General features: G+C 46.3%; 1 protein-coding gene across 2 annotated transcripts in view; it reads right to left on the minus strand.

Annotated features, from left to right (window-relative positions):
- WIPF1 (WAS/WASL interacting protein family member 1) overlaps window positions 1–17781 on the minus strand; it is a 55900-nt gene extending 38119 nt beyond the window's left edge. Inside the window, exon 1 of one of the 2 annotated variants that reach the window (XM_083842057.1) lies at window positions 17584–17781. The gene's annotated coding sequence lies outside the window, so the exon portion shown is untranslated. Of the gene's footprint in view, window positions 1–11; window positions 17268–17583 lie in introns of those variants that run through there. The other variant, XM_083842058.1, reaches the window with a different exon arrangement.
- Window positions 17782–19454: the final 1673 nt, after the last annotated feature.

Here is a 19454-nt window from a genome sequence, read left to right on the forward strand (position 1 = left end):
AAAAGACTAACCTGTGCTAGTTGAATACGTTGTAAGTCACCCAGCTCTGAACTTCCCCAGTAGCTTCGCTCTTGTTTCCTGTAGAGCTGCATGTGACACCACACTTCCTTACTGCACCTTGCTAGACTTGCTTCATTTACTTTTTAAAACCAGATGAAGAAACTCGGTCCCCTCCAGCATGTTTAAGAGACTTCTGCTCTCATGTTGAACCATTGACATTTCTGCATAGCCAGAAAGAGTTCTCCTCTGTTTCTTTCTGAGTCATCACATGATTCAATGGCCCTTTTTGTACTATTTCTATGTATTAATACCAAACCCTAAATGTGATTCTATTACAGCATTCTCAACTGCCCCCCTCCCTCTTTTTTTTTTTTTTTTTAAAAAAAAAAGAGGAAACAAATGCAATAGTGGAGAGTGCAATTACACTGCAGGCGTGGGAAATTTCAGTTCAAGGATATTTGCTTATCAGACTTTGAGTGATAATGTGTCAATGTATCTAGTTTGAATAGACGTAGTTATTGACAATTTTTGAAATGTTTTTCATTTGAATGTGGCAACACTTTTCACAGGAGTTTGAGTCCTATGAAAAATAGGACTTTGGAAGAGTAAAGATTCTCTTCTCAGCAGCATGCATCCATGTAGTGTCATCTAATGATGGGCAAACATAGGTCATGAAAGGAAGGACGGGAAAGTCATGGATTAGATGAGTACGCTTACAGCATTAGTCAGTAGGTGGTATTCTAGCAGTTTTTTTTTTCTTTTAATTTAGAAACAAGTGAATTCTGGAAAAGCAAGCTAATCATCAATGGTACCAACACCAGAAATACAGCGACAGCCTGGAGAGGAAGCTTGAAGACTATCACGAGCTAACCTCAGAGAAGAGGCAGACTGGAGACAGCAGAGAGACACAGCTCTGCTGGAAGATGTTTCTTGAGCATGCTAAACACCTCAGCCAGCCCAAAGGGAGGAGGAGGCACTTAAAAATCTCCCCTTCAGGGAGAGCTGAAGCAACAAAAGCCAACACCTGGGGCACCGATTGGCCTTGCAAGGGCCGAGCACAGGCAGGGCGGTTACACTGCAGCGTGGTTTGTGTGGAGACTGATGGCCAGCACGTGTGCTGGGGCACGGGCTGGATTTAGCTGCACCTAAGCATGGGTATGAAGGACCTGAAGGCAGGAGGAGCACACACAGGCCGTGGTGCTGCTGTGGTTTGGGACGCCAGGCCTTCAGCAGCAGCACTCACCCCTCCACAGCCGTCCTGCCGGCACCGCTCCTCCCGCAGGCCTCGGCCACCTCAGGTGCGCTGCCACAGCTAGTGCATGGGCTGCGCCACGAACCAGGGCGAGGAACGGATCTAGCCTTCACGAGTCAGACAGACTCCTTTCCGCCCCCTTTTGTAATCCCTGGTAGCCCCACTCTCAGCCAGCAGGGGACAAGCACTAGCACGAAGCCGCCTTCGCCGTCAGCCAGGCTGTACACAAAACCACAGCTTACATCGAGAAGCGAGAGCAAACCAATGCACAATGCTTCTGTGCACACTGTTCGGTGCATTTTACGTAATTTCTACGTAAAGTAAGAGCTTTCCACTGAAAATGTCCATCTTTTAAATCAAACTGTGCCAGATACACGAGTGCTGTGAGCAGCCTCCCAGTGACCACCAGCCAGGGGTCACCTTCTGGTCCGCTGCCTCTGGGCTTCCTGCAACTGCTTGCTAGTCAACCAACCAGCCCAATGAGCTCCAGTGACTTTTATTGGTGGGCTAATCTGACCGACCCTGAGGCAAAATGAGTGGGAATGACGTGCAGGACCCCTTCTCCCCACAGAGACGTGGCAGAAGCGCGCTGTGGCAAAGAGGCAGCAACAAACAGCGGGAGTCCACAGGCAGCACCTGCCTGCTGCCGGGGTCACCGGCTGCCAAAAGCTTTGTGCTTGTGCTATACCCACGCAAGGAACACCCCACCTCCCCTGCAAGCTGGCAGACACGGTACAAGACACTGCCCAACAGAGGGACAAGCTCCGAACAGGCGAGGATCTATTCAGTCTGACAAGGTAAGACCAGTCTAGGACTGGTCTACAAGATGGATGCTTCTACATGAGACCTTTTGGGCACACACACGCCTACTTGTGCACGCACTCCTGAGCTTGCGTGGCCACAGGATGAGCGCATGCGCAAGCACACGGCCGCAGATGCACCTGCTCTGCCCCAAGTTACCATTTTGTGCCAAGTGGCCAGAGCGAGGCCAGGGTATTATTTACACTGGAAGACACTTGAGAGCACTGCGAGATGCATGCAGCTTAAGCACTTTCTGCCGCTGAGCACGCAGAGACATTATATGCCGAACCGTAGGCTTCAGAGGCGCTGAGGGGAAGTTGAAGAGTTCAGGAAGTCACCGTGTTTGTGCACAACACACTGCTTCATTGTGCTTGTCTTCAGCTGCTCGCCCAGCCGCTCCTAGGCTAACAGTCGTTGCTGACAAGAGCCGGTTTATTTCTCTTCTTTTCAAGGGGCTATATTTACAAAGTCACTTTTAAAGTGCTAACTGCTGTGTGAGGTTCTAGTGGCACATACTGGACCACGCTGTGCTTGGAGTTCCTGATGGGGCAAATGTAGTTTTATACTTCCCCAAATACCCCTCTCCAGGTTGTTCAAGATGCAAGGAATTAATTTGCTGAGGGAGCACCTCACAGCCACCTCCTTTTAAGCTACACCCAAGCAAAATGTCCTCTGAGGGCATCGCTCCAGCTGGAGGCACCTCACTGGGGGCTGATGTCCTTCAGTGGGGCCACACGGATGGCGCTGCGGGGACACCCACAGCAGCTGTGTGGTACCTGGGGGATTTGCCGTGCCCGCGCAGCCCTCATGCAGCTGGATCCGCTAAGCTTCTCGGCCCCTTGGGCCACCACAGACACTGAAGGATCTATCGGTTCTGACCACAGACCATTGCTACATGAAAGGAGACATCTGAAACCTGTCCTCCGCACACCAGCCATTTAGTTCTCCGTCCTTGTCACAGATGAGGCATCTGCTGACTGGCACCTTCTGGAGGACTGTAGTCTCTCTGGGGTTTTTGGTAGCAATCTTGGGTGATACGCCAATGCTTGTAACTGATGCTTGATCTCACCTTGTATATATGCAAGACAAAACCATTTCTTTATCTTCTGAGTGGAAAGCCCACCCGAAGCTCTTCCCCTCACATACCTGGGTAACTAATGAAAATGTGCCACTGACATTGCGGATGGCACAAGCTGTTTATAAGATTGTAAATTGATTCCCCCTCACTTGCAACTGGATCAAACGGTGTTTGATTTACGAATAAAGGACCACCCCAGCAGCAATAATAAGTTGCACAGTGACCTGACAGATGAGCTACACCAGGATGTTAATGGCTGCGGCTGTAGGGCCATTTACACAAATAATTTGCTGTCTTGTGCTGGCTGTGGGGGTTAGAAAGCAATCACGGGCTCTGAGGTTTTGGGTTTAGATTAGAAACATGCACTGCTCTACTTCAACACATTTGATGATTCTGGACCAGGTGATGCCAAATGCCATCATTCATTCAATCCCATGCATGTCACTTGCCTTAGAAAAACATTTATTCGTTTTATGGAAAGCCACTTTGCTCACTGATATGGCTGTGTCTAGAGCACACACAAAACATACGTTGTGGACACACATCTCCACGCAATAGTGGATACCGTGAGGAATGTTTTCTATCTGGTACCTGTCACCAGCAAATACGAGCAATTAACATCTCAGCAATCCAGCAAAACAATCCATACTGCTCCTGACCTCGAGCAGGCACAACACATGCAAGCACAAGAGTACATCATTGTATGAAGCTGCTAAAACACGACCACAAAACTCCCAAATCAGCTTGCCAAATCGCAAGAGCCCGGCACTAATACAGAGGTGTTCAAACTTCAAAGCAGGAGCACAGTCAGCAAGAGTTTGTTGAAAGAATTACAACCAGGCATGGAAACTGGGACTTCTCAGTAGCATGTAATCCCTGCTGTTTCCATTTCCTCTTGCTCATTATCAGCACAGACGGGGGCTGAAGATTAGTAAACAGTGGGTGTTTAGGGTGAATTAGAGCATGTGTGATATAGAGCTCACTATCCTGGTGGCATCAGCGTGACTTCGCAGAGACATAAATATTTAATGTTGCTCACTATGTCTTTTCAGAACTATGAAATATTAACATGCTTCTTGGAGGTAACAATGGTGGGGGAATCACATCAGATAAAAAAAGAGAATCTGTCTTAACCTTCAGCCAGGATGTGGACAAAATCTCATCTTCAAAATGTTTCTGGCTAACGTCCCTCCTCTTCCCCTTCTATGGTCACCTTTGCGTGGAAGACGAAGGGCTTTTGCACAGCTCCTGTCCTGTCTGAAACCAGGAAAAATAAACCCTGGGACAAAAACCTTAACACTGAGAATTTTCTTTCATCTAAATGCAGAAAATAAAAGAACTTCCAATGAAATCTTTAGAGGCTTCCAACCAGATCATGCACAGGATTTTTAAGACCATTATATCTAGATGTTAAATGCAAAAGTAAGCAAGCAAACTAGTAACACTACCTGAAATGATTTAACTGTCCTTTAGACATTTACTCTTCAAGTGGATTCTCCTCTCTTTCCTTCTCTTCTTTGCTCACTGCTGTAAGGAACAGTCTTAGGACAGATATTCTCTGATTTTAGCCAAAATCAGATTGGTTTGGTGTCATTTTAGGCATTAAAAATACCATTACCACATGACCAATTCTAACATAAGAGCAATTACATCCTTATATCTTTTAGTAATTACGAAGAGGAATCTGAAAGGTCAAAATAATTAAGGAAAGAGCAGAAAACAAAATTAAGTCTACAGAAAACTAACAGCTACGTGCCTATGAGACATTACATTTTTAGCAATCACAATTGGTTTAAGCCACGGGCTGCCCTTTCAGAGGACAGCCACGTAAATAAAAGTCATTACTAAGGAAACGTAATATACCTAGAAATGTCTACATATTTCTTGAGTGAAAACAGCTGAATTGACAAACCTTGCTCTGAGAAAGTTATTTGTCTGGTTGTTCCCCCAAGTAGTATAGATATCAGACTCCAAAAGAAGAGTCCTGCAGTGCGCCCTTAATTATGATAAAGGAATTGTAAGATATGTTTCTAAAAAGATAACTACCCTGGTGGAATTCTCTTCATATCACTATAGATAATTCAAATAACCTTAATTTGTTCACAGGAACAAAAAAAGGAACTTCTGTTAAAACAAATGTTACCAGTGGTTGCTTATAATACTTAATTTCACATAATACCTAGTTTCTTAATTTGCGGCCTTCTTACACAATAAGCTTGAGACATGGTTTCTCTTCAACTTGTTCAAAGGATACGGGATTACTCAGACGCACAAACAAAAACCATTTGCTATCTTTCAAAGAATATTTCCAACAATTTTTGCTCCGTAAAAATTGCCTCGCTATTTTTCCAGAACAGTGTATTTGTTATACCTTGCCAATGGCATGCCTAGTCTCTAATTATCTTTTTCAATATATGAACACTACAATGATGGCGATACTAAAACATATTTATTATTGTGCAATTTGTCTTTCGCTATTAACACAAGTCTCAAAGTTTATGAAGCTTCAGGTACAAACAATATGATAAAGAGTTTTTATATACTTAGTTATTTCAGTAGAAAACACTGTTTTTAAAACCACAGTTAAATTGAGTAATACTTTATATTCAAACTTCCCATCAATATTTGTGCACACACACACACACAAGAGAACAAAGCTAAATAAATCTGCACCCTAGCAATCATGACAACACATGACAATCACAACAGCCACACATTTTAAAGCCACAGAAACAGCATTTATTGACAAGACCAGTTCTCCACCTGATACAGACACACAGTTTTCAGCTGTTACTTCTGTATCAGGTCTGTATTTTCTTTTAAACTGGAGAACCTTTTATGAAAAGCATCTGATCTAGTGTCTGTAACTAAAGGAACCTGAATGAATTGGAGCTTAAACTATAAATTACAGATTACTAGAAGGCATGACAACTAAACTAATAGTTAGTAATATATTGCTATTATTCTGAATTCAGGATTCTTACCATTTATAGAATTGATTTCTTTGGGGGATTGTCTAATCTTTTTAACTGCAAACCAAGCCCCTCTTTTCTCCATTATCTGTTCAACATGTGCAGTTGTGAAATTTGAGCAACTAGATTCATTTTCAAAAAAGTCTGCTACTCTTGTCTAACCTATTTTCCCTTTTACATCCTGAGCATTCATACTGGAAGCACTGAAAATTTGTGATTGATTCACTAGAAAACAGAAAGGGAGCTAACTAGAACCACGCTAATACTGGAGTACACATTGGCATGATTTCCATGGAGTAAGAAGAGCTGTGTACCATTTTAGAGTAGGAACATCCTATCCAAAGTTCATGTCTTTCTTTCCTTTCCTTTTTTTTTTTTTTTTAATGGAAAGTCCCAATCAATGAGAACTTTAGTCCATTTTTTGCATTTTTCCCATGGGTGGTATATTCCACATCAGGAATATCTGGACGCTAAATACAGACACAGATCAGCTTCTGTACATACTTGCTGGGTGATTATAAAATAGTACCAGCTCCTCTGCTGTGTAATGGATGAGATCTCTTATTCCTTGTGTAGGATCAAGTGCCAGCACCTCCACACTGAGTGGAGCTGTGCCTGAGTAAGTTAAGAACAGATCAAGTGCGAAAATGTTTTTTTCTTTCATTAATAGTTATGAAAAAGAATATTCTCCCAAGAATAAAGAAGAGAAAGGGAGGCTCAGATTATGAATATGTATACCCACTGCCCGCTGTATTTTCATTTAATTATCTGTGTTGTTCCTAAGAATTAGGAGAGTTTATTGCTATGAATTCAGAGAACAGTAGTCAAACTAACAGGGAATCGAGAGGCATCCAGACTACAGCCTCTGAGACAGAAGTTCCCTGCATACTCGGGGAGGCCAAGTGTTGATCCTACACCTCACTCACACAATGGGCAGCCACAGGGTTTGCATCCAGGCTCAGGCCACCGTGCCCAGTGATCCCTGGGCATCAGGGAGTAGCTTCAGCCCTCATTCATCTTCTGGCTGCTCCATGGCGGCTTCCAGCCTGGAAGTCGCTCAACAGCGTTTTGACCTTTGCAAACCTCAGATTACCAACTTGTTGCAATTACACTACACTAAAGCAGCTCACCAAGTAAGAGGGGCTAGGTTTCTGAAGCCTTGGCCATGAAGGTCCCCATTGCACACTTGGGAACCAGCAGGCAGGATAAGCCCTCACGTTTGCAGGCTGAGACTGAAAGCGGGGACAGCAGTTCAGTGCTCTGGCTCGAAACAGCAGAAATTCCATGGAAGAATATAACTGAACTTTTAACCACATTTCAGACATTTTGGTCGAGCCCTTCGGTAGATCTGTTTGCCTGGGGGCTAGGTCCCAGCACAGCCAGCCCGTTACGGAGCAGGACTCACAGGGGAGGCGATGCTGCAAGCACCAGCGCACGCTGCGGGAGTCCGAAGGTGCCTCCACATCCACCTCCCCGCCGCGACGCGCTGCCAGCAGGAGCTCAGTACAGCAGCTGTTATACAGGCTGTTTATTCCTGCTTGAGGTTTCACAGCGTTAACGGTTCGGATTAAAGTAAACTTCGTGACATATTTAACTTCGGGTCTTTTGCTGCTAAGTGGGACAGTTGTTGTTCTCTCAACTTCTAATGAGAAAGCTAGTGCACTGCGCTGCTCTTGGGAATTCTGGTTTTGAAGACCTTTGATGGTCCACAAGACTAACTGCTTCCATAATTAATATTCTGAAAAAGTAATAAAAACATCCCTAATTTTACAGCAGACAGGATTCCCTAGTGACAGGGTCTGAGATCCTACACTGATGTGCATTATAGAAAATTAGAGCGCTACTGGGATCACGTGCTCTGTTGAGAAATGAAGAAGCTGGGATCTGAACAAGCCAGAATTAAATACAGAGAAGTGAGACCACAATTTGTGAGAATTTTACTGGACACAACCAACATTGCATCAAACATTCCTGCAGATGCATTGTTTTTGCTTTCCCCGCCCCCCAGAACTGTCACATCACAGTAACACCCCCAAACCCCTTGAAGAATGATGTCAAGGGTGGTAGGAGGAAGGAGTTATCCCACCTTCAGAATGGGGATTTCCAAGAATAAGCAGCTGTCTCTGCCCAAGGACAGAGGAAGGACCTACACACACACACCCAAGGGACGACAGCCCAGAGGAGCCCAGGAAACATGAGCCCTGACCGGTCTTGCCCCAGCACTGCTGCCCCGCTGCAACCTTGGTCGCATCAAGGGTAGGATGGGACTGAGGAGCACACCTACATGCCATTTTGTGAATTTGCTGGTTTTATTTTTGTGTCTGTTCTCACTCTTAGCTATGTGCACTAGGAAGTGGCAGTGGGATACTTCCTTATCTCTAGATAAAGGGAAGAAGGTGAAAATACACTATGTTCTTTTTACTTTTCCTTCTGCAGGGTTTTCCATTGTATTTTTATTTGCTTCTGTCCATAACTGACAGTGGAAGGCCTTGGGAGCTGTTAAAGGCTGTGGTATACAGCATCACGACCACGGTTTCTTTAATGCCTAATCAGTCTCACTGATGAGTGAACAGACAGTGAGCAAACATATTTGTGAGAAGAATAAAAGCTTTCAGTCTAAGCAAAGAAGAGCAGTGTTATACCACTCTTACTGTAAACAACTGTAAACTCCATTATTGCTCCTAAGAGGAAACTTTCTTGGGGAACTTTCAAGTAACAAAAACCAGAAGACAACACTGACAGTTCTCTCCCTTGGAAGCACAAAGTCCCTCAGTGTTCTCACTTAAGTACTGCGCGTGATGACATCCAACTGGGTTTTACCCTGCAATTCACTTGCATTATCAGGGATGTTCTGCTGAACAACTGGCACGCTGTAGACGAATAAAGGAGGAACTTGTCCAGTCACCTCATGCAGTTTGTCAGTTATAGAGTACTCCATTTTCTAGTTCCCTATAGCAGCTAAAGTTAATGTCTTCCTCCCTACTCCAGTCAGCATACACAAACACATTTTTAAGGACGTCCAAATAAAATAAAGTTATGAGTTTTGAAGACACTGATCCTGTAAAGACCTGCTAGGAAGGGGAAAAGCAGGCGATGAGGAATTAAATAATGCTCTGATTCCACTTCAGAGGCCAAGTAAGTGGAAGCATGCAGCAACCTCTCAGGATAAGATTCTTCACTTTGAAAAGCACAATCTTATTATAGAATTTGAAATTAGAACTAATCCAAAAAAAACACATAACCTGTTTGAATCTAAGTATCTTTTTGGAGTACTTCTAAAGCACCCTTAGAACTTCAGAACGCCTCTGAGTTTCTTGCAGCCACTGCCACACCAGTACTGCTTCATCTCAGAAGGTCATGCATACTGCTGCTGGACTCAGAAGACAAAAACCATCATTTACATCCAAGGGACACAGGCCATTTTGATTAATAACGATCTATTTAAAATAAGCTGTGCTATAACAAGGTTTCTGCCCCTCCCTAAACCACCTAGTTAGAACAAATGCAGAAGTTGAATCTGAAAAAACAGTAGGAAAGTCCACAGGAGAATTATTTCCTTGTAGTTTGCTTCTGCCGAGTATTAAACAGAGTTCCGGGACTGTCTCTTGCCATTGCAGAATTTCACGATAACTTGACTGGAAAACTTGTACTCTACTATTTCAAAGTAGTATTAGTTTGGGGTGGTTTGAAAGTACAACCTGCAGACAGTTTGTGATATTCTGGTAGGTGCTGCCTCTGTGGCCTCTGATGAATTTTATTCTCTCTAACAAAGTGAAGTATTTATACTTGAATATCTTCCTTCCCAGGGTATTGCTATTATTTGAATTTGTCCAATTGGAAAAGAAAGTTATTTTTTATTGGGCATTAAGCAAATGTACCCTGTCTTAGAGGTCCTAAATCTAAGACAAATGACTATATAAAAAACAAGGAGCATCTGACTGAATAGATACACATAAAAAGGTCAGTATGTGGAGTCATACAAACCCACTGTGTGCATGAACAAGTGGTTTGTTTACTTACAATATATACAACACACACAGAATGCCCTCTATGGTTTACATTTAATACTTCCTTTAAAAACTGTTTTTGTAGCTTCAAATGTGAAAGTAAGGATGAAAATTCTCTACTTCGTCTTTTCATGCCGGGGAGGCAGGGAGCTTTTGGTAGTATGTTAGGCCTCATGTGTTGTCCACAGGAGGCTCTCAGACACCAGCAAAGGGACTTGTAAGTGATGGGCTCCAATCTGTAAAGTTTACGATGAGCACAGGCTTGGTAGGATCTGACAGATGAAGTTCAGCTAGCACCAAGGATGTTTAGGCTCAGTTCTGCAGGGACTTTGTAGGAATTATGCTTCATTCTCCTATGCTACAATTAAGGTTCCTCATGTGTTGAGTAAATCAGGGCCTGAGGAGAGCAGTGACTGAAGTGACTGCTGTGGGAGGACTGATGAGTTGGTGAAAATTGAGAAGAGGACTGCAGAGCTCAGTACTGCATGATGCCGTCCATGTTTGCCAAGCTGCGATCTACATTGATCCAAAAGGGTGTTGAAACAGTACCCTTGAGTTACTAGCTGTTTTCTGAGGAACATTTCCTCAGGTAGGAGGGGAGGGAGAGAGTAACCAATTACCCCCTGCCTCCAAGAAAAAATAAAATAAAATCTTACATCATCATCATAACAAAGTTACCCCGCTGATGCTAGTTACAAACCAGTCACCTTTCTGTGGCAGTCCCTGACTGACGCCAGCCTCTTAGGGCCTGCCGTGCTGCCCCAGACACCTGCCCTTCCTCGGGGAGCAGGGCCATTTGGGGGCTGCTCTGCGGGCCCACCATCCCGGGGCGAGGTGAGCTGACAAGGCCCCGTCCCTGATCTCACAGCAGAGGTGGGAGGGAGGTCGCTGATCTAGGGCAGCAGCTCTCAGACATCACTGTTCGCATAGCTGCTTTTAAAAAGAGGAAATAGCAGAAAGAAGACAAGGGAAGCTCAGGCAAACTCCTCTTTGGCCTTCTTGAAAGGTGCTGAGGCACAGCTTCAAGCCGTCAGGTGCAGAGGCTGCTGTCTGGAGGGACACCATATTTCCTGGAACTGATTTTACCTTCTTAATTCCCAAGAACAAGTATGTTAGAGATCACGTATTTTGCACATTTCATAACACTGCACTCACCCCTTTACAGCCTCTCTTGCCTAGGGAGATCTTTCAACCAGCGGAGGAGAGAACAAGACAAGAATCACTTGAAAACAAAACCAGAGCCTGGATCAGAGAGCTCGTTACATAGTCTATGACTTAATACCCAGCACTACAGGGGATTAAGTTTGCTGTATTCCCTCCAGGTTCAGCAGGAAGAAACTCGTGCTGCTAACCAAATCCCGCGGTGCGCCGACACAGCGTTACATGCCCGGGGGCAGCACCCGGCTCTGCCAGCCTCGGGCCTCCTGCGCCAGCACGCCCTCCTTCACAGATCGGTCCCTGGCTGAGACACCTCAGGTTCTCAGCTGTCCACACTCCTATTTTAAAGGAGCTTTTTCTGAAGTTTAAGACGGTTTGTTGTACTCAGCCATACCACTGAGCATAGCTAGTTTGTGCTACATCTCACAGCACTCTCACTTGCCTGCTCCCATGCAGGCGGCACAGCACCCACAGCTATCTCCGGAGCAAAGCTGCCCGGACAATTCGGCTCTGTGTGGCTGGCAGGCTCAGCTGTTGGAGGGTATCAGCCTGACACAGCTCTCCTCCAGAGAGGCAATACACATGGATAACTGGACAACAGATTGTTGTGACAATGAAACAACACATTATCGTATCTAAAGTCTATGACTTAAAGGATTTCCCAACTTCCCGTGCCTGCTGATGCCCTCTCAGTATTTAGACAGCCGTGTCAAGCACGTTACAAAACCAATCTGTTGTGGCAGTGAATAAGCAATGGACAGATCTGCTGAATGATGCAAGGCTCCACTGACTTTTAGTTATGCTTATGTAACCCAATAGTTTCACAGCTGCTAATAATTAGCAGATGACCTGCATAAGTGCTAGACAAATAGAGAGAGATGGAAAAGGAGAGCCCTGCTTCATCACTTCAAAAGTGAGCTAGCAAAACAAGAGTAATGATTTTGCTTTTTGAATCTGCTATTTTGTTTTTCCTCCTCTCAACAGAATTCAAACAAACACAGCATAACGAATTCAGCATAACTTATAAGCGAAGGTCTGAATGGTGCCTTGTTCATAGCATTTGGATTTGAAACACAGATGCAGTTAACTCACTGCTTAACTCATGCTACTCTTTAAAATGCTGATCTGTTTTCTCAGCTTCCATATTTTTAAAAGAGTTTTAAGTGATTTTTATTTTTATTATTTTTTTTAAACAAAGAGAGATTCAGGCTTGGATTCAGTGTACAACTTCTTCTGCTCTTTTCCTCTCTAAAAAATAAGAGATTAATTGTTATGCGGCAAACTGGGAATAACATCACTTTCTAAAAATTTCCTCTGCAGCTCGTCTTTATTTCACCAAATTCTTTTCCAGATCTGATGTTCCCAGTGTTTCCCGAGAGTCAATGCATTAAACTGTTGTTTAGTACTAAAAATCCTTATGAATATGACTGATAAAGAAAAAAAGTAAAAATGATGTTTTGGAGTGTAAAAGCAGTCCCTGTTGCTGATTGATCTGAAAGTGGTTGAGTAGGGAAAGGACATGCTTTTAAGTTTAAAGACGACATCTTTTAGCTACTACAACACTAGTCAGGAGATTTACGATCCTTTCCCAGCACTATTACTGACCTGCTGCTATGGGACTTCAGGCAAAGCTATTTCCCCACGCTATGCTTCTCTATTTACTCCACTTTTTGAAGTCTTTATTCAGACTTCAAGGCCATTTTTGGACGTTTTGAGACCACTTATTCCCAGATGTTCTGGGGACAGACAAAGCAGCCATGCTTAGGAAGCAGTACAGAAACAGAGCATGCCATCAGCTGGACCTCACCTAGTTCCTAGCTGGGCTAAGCAGAGCAAAAGCAGGCTGCCTGCACCTTGTCCAGGTGAGTTTAAAAAGCATTTCCAGAGAAGGACAATCTGCAACCTCTGGACAACCTGTGCCAGTGGCTAGCGACCCCCCCCCATGGGAGACCTTGCTGGCAAATTTTGTAGGAAGCAGAGGAATGCAGTTACTTCCTAGGGCTCGCTTCTGGTGGGTCGGGGCTCAGGGAAGTCTGCTCCACTCTGCCTGTTCCTCACAGCAGAAGGATTTCAGCATTCAAGCACAGCATTCACCGAAAACATTAAAAAGGAGGAAGAGGGAATCACCCCATTTCCTGAAGTTATTGTAAGAGAAACATGCGCAAACTATTTGGGGTTTGCTGAAGTTGCTAAGAGCATTTATTTAAACCTCAATATTATTTCCCACTGAAAAATATCCTGTAGTTTCTTTAGCAGGAGGAAGATGCTAGCTTAGCTCAAATGGAGATGAGGAGAGCCTGCTCACGAACACACATGCTGTAGGCCAGGAGGGCTCCTCACATGGACTCAGCCCCAGGAGGGAAATGGCAGGAGCTACATGTGCTGTGAAGCAATTGAAGATGATGGGTGCCACGGGAGCAGCTTAAGTATTACAAAAGTTTGCTCCTGCGACTTTAAAGGAGGTACAAGATGAAACATTTTAACTCCACGGTGTACTTATGTGTGATTAGAACCAAATGCAGAAGACTCCTGAAGAGGTTACAGCAGAGTTTAGTGTTACAAAACAGACTTTCAAACCACTCCTTGGGCTTCCTGCTTCTCTCCTTCCAGGAATAAGGAAACTTTCTATTCTGAATACCTTTGATCTCTCAGATTTAGATGAAACTGCTCCCTCGCTGCTTGTGTCTCCAGCCTTACAGACGTTGCACTGATCTTTGTGCACCGAGCTGGATGAGACCCAAGCATAGCTGCTCTTTCAGGCCTGCAGGGCTGAACAGCAGCAACAGCATCTGTTAGAGCCCTGATGTTCAGGGTTAATTCCACTGAAAAAAAAAAAGAAGTCATCTTTTCATGATTCAGACTTCACTTTCAACTCAGCAGCGGTTGCATACTGCTTGGAAAGAGTCACAATAGAGTACTAACAGTTCACTGATTCCCTTCCCCTTCAGATATCTAGATATATCTATACCTGGGGCTGATGCTACATGAGAGCACTAAAACACCATCATACTAATCACTGCAAGCATCCAAACTACTTAGAACAAAACCTACTAAAACATGATTCTTTATTAGTTTTTAATAATCCCTTTTCTAGGCCATTTGCCAACTAACAGTTCAGCAGTCATTATTCAATAACATACAGATTTTCATGTACATCTTCGAAGCAGGTCGCTAAATAGTGAGCAATTGTTAATTGCACACTCAGTGGCACATAAAACAAACAGCTGCCTTGACAATTTGTGGCCACTTCCAGCATCCTCATCTTTGGTACGACCCAGATCTGTTCTACCAGAACAAAATTTACTTTCTCACCATATAAAGAATGTTCCCTCCACAACTCACACACAGCTAGAACCATGGGTTTTGAACTAAGATACTTGACAGCCCTTTATTATAATGGATCCAGTTGACCGAGTATTATAGTGCACCACACGAAAAAAGAAAAAGCATCTGCATTAGAGCCAAGAATAAGAAGCCAGTAGAAAGAACACAAAGGCATTTAATTAGATTTGAACTTTTACAAGACTTCATATTGTTGTGAAGCAGCCACAATTAAAACATGTTTATGTTGGCAAGAGCATAAACTTTAAAGAAATCCCCTCCTTGCCATGGCATCACTACTTCTCCTAGTTCTAAGCATAAGTCCACTATCCAGATGGAGATTCAATGCAGTTAAGAGCATAGAATGTTTCTAATGTCTTTGCATAAAGACGTTTTGCCAATGCGTATTTATACACCCCACCCCCGTACAACATATGTGCCTTGAAAGGAAACCTATGAAATCCTGTCCTCATGTCACATTTATCAGACAACACCAACATGCCCTCTTTTCTTCCTCCAAGAAAAGCTTGATGTTTATATAAGCAAGGCAGAAAATTAATAGCTGTTAGAACTTTATGCACTGTAGGTAATAAAGAGTAATATTGCAAGGCATTTTCTTCACAAAGAGGTCAGTATTGCTCCTGCTCCCCAGCAGCCTCTCCACTGAGAAAGGTCTGGAGAGCACCTGAGGTAAAGGTCATATGCACTGTTACAGGTAGGAAATTGTTCCTTTTATAGCTAATAATATTCCAGTGGCACACTTTCAATCCTGACTACTGTATCAGTAAAAACAAATATCCTGATGCAACTTTGTGGTAAATCTGGGTTTCTCAAAAAAAAAAAAAAGAATAGCTACAGCACCCATGTATCAATGCTAGGCCTAAAGATGGCCCCTTGCTACCTGATGCCACACAGAGCACAATGCCATACCATAACAAGTTAGAAGTGCAATTGCAGTGGAAATACCAAGGCAGCAGCAGAAGCTGGAGAGCTTTGAGCACTCTCGAGGCAGGGGGGAGGCAGCGCAGGCTGGAAGAGCTGCTCCTCCTCTCCTCCTACCTTTCTGAGGGATTTTAACCTGGATGGCTGAACCTGTCAGCAGCACGCCTCACAGATAACCAGAGAGGGTTGCTTGGGCTGCAGCACAGGGCAGGAATGGGTGAGCAGCTGTAAGACATGAAGAGGAATGGGGCTGGAGGCAGAAGGCCCTCAGCTCTCCTAAGAGCAGCACAACTGCACCTCCAGGGCACAGTCCCTGAGAGACACACCACAGGGGCTGGTGTGCCTCTGACTGCTCCTTACTACTCTTCCTGCCAACCAAGGGAATGCCTGTTTTGTGTACAGCGTGAAGAACCACACGTTTGACAGGCATGTGCTAAGGGCAACATCCTGCTTGAGGTCAGAGGACACTGAGGAGCCCAGAAGAGCAGGGAGGGGAGAAAGACACACACAGTACCAGAGGAATTAAAAACAGTGCTTTCTGGAGGAACAGTAACTCAGAATAGATACAATCTCATTTTTAGGCTTTTTGCTCTTTCCCCAGCTAAACAGACTCCGCAGGCACATAGAAGCGTGTCCTCTCCATTCGTTGCCTTCTGCTCTCTTCCTGGATCGCCCCGTGCCTGCCCTCCCCTCACATGCTCCTGCTGCGCAGAGGGCAAAAGCACTCCACAGCAGCTGCATTTCCTCCTCACGTGCTCCCTCCCTGCCACTGCTCCAGCAGAGGGGAAAACCACGCACCAGCAGGGTCCTCCTCATGCTGAGCACTGCCAGGGCCAGCGCAGTCACCCAGCGCTTCACCTAGGCCGCAGGGCCGGGGACACCTTTCCCTCAGAGAGCCATGCTGCCAGAGCAGGCTCCTGTGTGCCAGCACGGCCATCCCTCGTGCCCTTCTGTAAGGCACGGCTCCCCAGCTGGGCACCCTGTGCGTACAGTGTGGAGGCACTAAGTAACGGGACAGGACTTCTCCATGTGGCCTTCTACACCCCCTGTGCCTGGAGGAGCTGGCAGGCATGGAGAAATAGAGGGGAAAAGTCAAAGCAGGCAGGGGCGAAGGGCATGAGTGAGGAGCAGATCACACTGCCCACCCTCTGGAGGCCAGGAAGACTGAGGAGAGCTGCTCGCTAAGGCCCTTTCTTTGAGGAAGCACCACAAGAATAAAAAAAAGCAATTTAGAGTTACCTCACAGTGGATTCCTGAATAAGCACATCCTACTTAGCGGCAGAAACAAGTTCTGTATCACTTCTGTTTTAGTTAGGAGGCCTGAGCAGGGCATGCGGCAGGAGCTGAAGAACACACACTGTCAGAGAAGGGACACAGCCCTGCCCCGCAGGAGATGTTTTTATTGAGAGACGAGGAGCAGCCATCGGAGTACAGCGGCACACAAAGAGGGAAGGCTAAGACCTTAAGGCTGTTTACTCGAGGTCTGCAAACCCAGCTCCTTCGGGAAGCCCCCGAGAGCCAGCTCGGGGGGCAGAGACCTGCTCGCGGAGCCTGCTCCACAACACCTAGCCACAGGGCTCACCCAGCGCCCGCTGGGGATGGCAGCACCTGCTGGGCCGGGTGCCACACGTGCTCGGCGTGGCTCTCCCCACCCACCTCAGCACCGGGAGGGATCCGGTGCCACCAGCCACCTCCACGGAGGCCGGGGCAGAGGCACAGCCCGGGGTGCACCCGGAGGCCAGGCCTCACCCAACGCCATCCCCTACCCCGGGGAAAGCAGGAAAGCCAGGGGGAAGCAGGGAAGGAGGGATGCCAGCCCGGCCAGCACAGAGGAGGAGCGGGAGCGGCTTCGGGAGGCAGGAGCGCGTCCAAGCCCGAGACAGAGAAGTCTGGAAGAAAACAGAGAGAGAGAGGGGGGACAGGCACGAAGCGAGGCTCAACTCCCGGCTCCCCGAGGGGCACCGCGCCGCCCCTTGCTTACAGCGGGGCGCCGGGGGGGGCCCTGCCGCCTCCGGGGGGTCCCTGCCCGGCGCCCCCCGGCCCCGTCCTTACCGCGCTCCGTCGGGCTGCAGCCGGCGGCGCTCCAGCCGCTGCGGCGGCCGGGGCATGTTGGGCCGGGCGCTATTTATAGCGGCAGGAAGCGCCGCGACGCGGCTCTGGGGCGCCGCTCCCCGCCGCCCGAGAGGCTGCACCGGCCCCGGGACCGGCCCCGGGCCCCGCAGCGCTGCCCGGTGCCCCCCGGTGCCCCCCGGTGCCCCCCGGTGCCCCGTGCCCGGTCTTCCCGCGGGGCTCAGCCCGGGAGAAGCGGGGCAGCCCCGCCGCGGCGGCCAGGGAGAGGAGGGCAAAGGGAATTAAGCAGCGGGGAAGACGGAGTTGTTTTTTTTTATTTTTTCCCTTTAAGGTCTGCAGTACGCAGAGGTGTGGGAAGGTCAATTACCCCTCTCCGCATGACGGCCCTAAAGGGAGTTGTGCTTCTTGCCTCAATTAACTCACGCAGAGATGGCTTTGCCAGACAAGCGATACTCTGCTTCCTATTCCCTCTAACCGTGATTAAAATTTCTAGAAATAAAACTTCTGTTAACGTCTTTGGGGCCAGTGCTGAGGTCTGGAATGGAAAATCATGCCCAAAGTGCATGCTTGGGCAGATAGGAGGGAGTATGGAAGGGCAGGAGGGCTGTGTGCTGGGTGTCTGACCGGGCCAGTAAATTTCACCCTATGTGCTTTTTCGCAGGATTTCACGTTTTGGAGGTATTTGGATGCTTTTTGTTTAGTCCCTGCAAGAATGTGGTCCTGCTCAGCAGCTGCATAATGCTGCTGTCTAAACCAGATGAATGTTAGGGACAGGTGTCCCGAAAAACTTAAATGCATTCTGGATTCCCTTGTAGCAACATGTCGCAGCAAGGTCAAAGACTGAGTAATCTGTGTGCTGGGCTAACCTCTTACAATTTACTTTTGTGTTTTATACTAAGACATTACCAACTGCAACGACAGCATTAAGGTGAGACATGCTGTCCTGAGAGCAATGGCATTACTGATTTGCCTCCAATGTAAGGTCTCAAACCTTTCCAGCCTTTTATGTAGGTCATTTCTCCGTTTTTGTGCCATTGCATGCTTGGGGCACTGCAATACAGAAAAACAAGTACAATGCTTTTTTTTTCTTCCCCCCCTCTACCCTCTTCTGCCCTACGTGCATGACCTAGATTAGTTCGCAAGCAAAAATTAGGGAGCTCACAAATGGAAAAGCTGCAGGTATTCTCTGCTTACTGCCTTTATGGACTCACAGACCTAAAGCTTCCTAAAGAGGCTCACAAATCCACATGGGGTTCCTAAACTCTGCATACTGTATTTGGGTCATTGGTTAGCTGAAAACAGTTTTGAAGTCACATACAGGCAAACAGCTTCCTCTTGATTAGGTAGTGGAGAAATATCATATGATGTGTTTATCCCTGCCTCCATATGGGATAAGTAACAAACACTCATCTGGACCTGCTTGGTTGTTAGAAGCCAGCTGAAGGGGTTGGGAGGACGTGCTGTGGCAGGGGGGTCTGTGCAGGGATGATGGAAGTGGTAAAAATGCTTGTAAGGAAAGAGTTCTCCCTTTATGGGGAATCCACCGAGTGACCCATCATCACAGCACTGCCATAGCCTACAAACTCCTTGCAATCTTGGCTGCTGGTCAGTCTGGCATGCAGTGTGGTAACGAGTGGACTCATCCTGTCCTTGTTCCTTTCCCTCACACACGCTGCAGGTAACCCCCTGCAGCCAGCTGAACTCGGCAGGGCTCCCTGAATGAGCCTGGAAATGGCTGCTCACAGCTTGGTTATTTTCCATAGCCCTGCTCGTCCTTTGTCCTTTAGCAGGGACTGAAGTGTGATTGTTTTAGAGACTCTTGTGTGAAGCAGGGTGTGATTGCCCTATCTCTA

Source organism: Anser anser (assembly GCF_964211835.1).
Source record: "Anser anser genome assembly, chromosome: 6".
Lineage (NCBI taxonomy): Eukaryota > Metazoa > Chordata > Aves > Anseriformes > Anatidae > Anser > Anser anser.